Consider the following 3134-nt stretch of genomic DNA (forward strand, 5'->3'; position numbering starts at 1 on the left):
TTTAGGAAAAAATGACAAGATTTTCACTACTTGATGCAAGACATATAGAAATAGCTAGAAGCTTTTGACATGACTGTTATTTCCACTTACAAAGCTTGCTTTAATAGAGATATTTAAGAAGACTCACTCTACAAAACGGAATGTTTGGCTTCCAATTAGCATTAAAAACTTTACAATACGGGTGTGCACACACCTGAACAAAGTCAACTAAGTTATTTTAAAGGAGGAGACTTGTAAAATATACTTTCTCCTACCAAAACAAAGCAGCACAGTTTACCTTGCACTGCACGTTTTGGAAATAATTTACTGGAAATCTAAACATATCCATTTCCAATTCATATTTACCACGCAAAATCAGAGATAAAATGATTACAAAACCAAAGCCGTGAAAACACCACAGTGTCTACGTAATACGACATTAAGAAAAATTATATACAGCTTACGAAGTTATGTAAATATTTTAATGAAACTCCTTGCTGAAACAACTGTTTGCCTTTTGACTTCAACCATATTTTCAGTTGGCCCTCCTCCAACAGGACCGAGCTAAGTGCACCTAACAGTTTCTGCACTAACGTAGTTTTACAAGCCAAAACATTAAAATAACCTCAAATCGATAGTAGCTTCCTTTAACGTAAAGCTGTACACAGCACTTTTCAGAAGCTTCTCCCAAGTGCCGCTCAGCCACCCTTGCATCAGGCTCAGGGAAACATGAGGGCAGCCAAAAAGCGCGCCTGCTTCACCTGTGATTTGTTCCCTCGCAGCTTTGAGGCGGTATCCTCAGGGAATCTCGCCACCAGCACGTTTACAAGCTCAAGCGATCAGGAAAATCCTGAGGAACCAGAAAGCAAGGTACGTGCCCTGACTCCTCTCGCATGATAAAGATTCCCACCTGGGCGAGCTCTCCTCTCTCCCAGCGAAGGGCAGTACTTACTCGCAATTAACTCTCTGCGGCTCCCGCGCCGGACAGCACATCCCCCGTCACCACAAAACCTAATCACCACAGACCGCCCCGCGCCGCAAACACCGTACCGAAGCCAAAGCGCTGCCCAGGCGACGGCGGCGGCTCCTCCCGCAGGTCTAGGCCGTTAAACCACCTTCCTCACCGTCCCGGGACATCTTTCCGCTTCTTCCCCAAGAGCCGCTCCGCTCCAGTCGCTCTACGAGGCGTTTAAATAAAGCGCGTTAGTGCCCGCCCGCTGTCGGGGCTCCCGGCGGGGAGGCCGCGAGTTCGGCTCCCGGGAGCCCCCTCAGCAGACCGGGGAACCGAGCCGGGGCTCCGCCGGCGAGGCGGGAGCAGCGTCTGAGGGAAGCCGCCCGTAGCGAGGGAGCTGAGGCGGGGCAGGGGCGGCGGACGACGCCCGCGGCCCGGGGGGAGGCGAGGCCGCCGGTTTCCCGGGACCGCTCACGCTTTCCCGCCGCCCTGCGCGGGAGCGTGCGGGAAGGGGGTGGGTGGGTCACACAAAAGGCGGCCGTTAGCGCGGGGCAGGGCGAGCCCGCCAGAGGCACCCGCGGGCCAGGCCGGGCGCCTCCTCCTCTTCCTCCTCCCCCCGCCCGGTAACGGCGGTACCGGCCGAGCCCCGCGCGCGGCCACTCACCAACCACGCGGCAGCGCGAGCCCCCTTCCGCCCCCGAGAACCTGCCCGGAAACGGCCGCCCACGTGAGCGGCCGCCACCAGCGAGCGCCCCCACCACCGCCACTCCCCCCCGCCGGAAGGAGAGCGCTTCCGGCCCGCTCCGCACGGACCGGGGCCAGGGCGCCACCTGCAGGAGCGGCGGCAAGCAGGAACGGGGACATCCTGCAGCTGCGGGAGACCAGCGCAAAGGTTTTTATTCGTTCCCCCGAAGGGCGGTGCACTCTAGAGTGCCGTTCGAATGAGGGGTGACAGGAGCTGTGCCCCTTTTCTACGGTAAAATCATGGAATGGTTCGGGTTGGAAGGGACCTTAAAGATCATCTAGTTCCAAGCCCCTGCCCTGGGCAGGGACACCTCCCGCTGCTCAAAGCCCCATCCAGCCTGGCCTTGAACGCTTCCAAGGATAAGGGCATCCACAGCTTCTCTGGGCAACCTGTTCCAGTGCCTCACCACCCTCACAGTAAAGAATTTCTTCCTCATATCTAATGTAAATCTTCCCTCTTTCAGTTTAAAACCGTTACCCCTTACCCTATCACTACACTCCCTCATAAAGAACCCCTCCCCATCTTTCCTGTAAGCCCCCTTTAGGTACTGTAAGGCTGCTGTAAGGTCTCCCTGGACCCTCGTCTTCTCGAGGCTGAACAATCCCAACTCTCTCAGCCTGTCCTCATAGGAGAGGTGCTCCAGCCCTCTGATCATCTTCACAGATGTTCTTTGTGGGCAATGTGTTAAACAAAGCAAACAATCTTTGTTTTTTTATACATACAGTAGAGCAGTTTGTTGTTGAACAGGTAGGCCATGACAGCTGCATTTTTTTTTCTTATGCCAACATCGTAAGAGACTCAGAGATATACTTTGCAGCCCGACAAAGTTTCTAGATGGAGGGAGATGCTTTTGCAGCAGGGGGTTCAAGTAATTGTGAGGTGAGCTCCAGGTCTCACTCAGCCTCTCTCTCCTTGGGTCCCATCAGGAGGTCCTGCCTCAACACATCAGCCAGTAGATCAATTCAGTCAGACCACAGAAGTAATTACACTGCACTACTTTGATATGAAGCAGCATGGATGACTGCTAAAAGTCCAGTAGCACTTTTTAAGATGTCGGCATCCCATCACAGGAGGCATTACATCATTTTAATTACTGGAATCAGAGGTGTCTTGGCTCAGGCTCCTCACTTGGAGTAACAGGATCGCCTTCATGCCTTCTTTGAGCCCAGCTACTTTAGCTCTTGATTTGTATCTCATTTGCTCCTATAAGAATGCATTAATAATAACAAATACCAAGATTTGTGTTTATAGACTTGGAAAACATTTAGAAGAGATCACAATTTTTGGTGAAGGCAATGCAGAGTCAGTGTTATCATTTCACATGCAGTATCAGACCATTGGGCACGCTGTACAATCAAATTGACAGTATGGCGGCTTGCTGCTTCAAAAGGGGTAATGAATTCCTCAGGCAGAAGGACAGGGCCCAGTCCTAGAAGACGCAGGAAGCAACACAAGAGG

At 52.5% G+C, this 3134-nt stretch overlaps 1 protein-coding gene across 6 annotated transcripts in view; it reads right to left on the minus strand.

The window, feature by feature from the left end:
* Window positions 1-1697, minus strand: part of TEX10 (testis expressed 10) — a 60232-nt gene extending 58535 nt beyond the window's left edge. For 3 of the 6 annotated variants that reach the window (XM_054190251.1, XM_054190248.1, XM_054190252.1), the window contains exons 1-3: window positions 1596-1697; window positions 932-1157; window positions 741-829 (exon numbers count right to left, since the gene is read on the minus strand). The gene's annotated coding sequence lies outside the window, so the exon portion shown is untranslated. The remainder of the gene's footprint in view (window positions 1-740; window positions 830-931; window positions 1158-1595) is intronic. The other 3 variants (XM_054190254.1, XM_054190250.1, XM_054190253.1) reach the window with 3 other exon arrangements.
* Between the last annotated feature and the right edge of the window lie 1437 nt (window positions 1698-3134).

The sequence above is a fragment of the Rissa tridactyla genome, chromosome 2 (assembly GCF_028500815.1).
Source record: "Rissa tridactyla isolate bRisTri1 chromosome 2, bRisTri1.patW.cur.20221130, whole genome shotgun sequence".
Taxonomy (NCBI): Eukaryota; Metazoa; Chordata; class Aves; order Charadriiformes; family Laridae; genus Rissa; species Rissa tridactyla.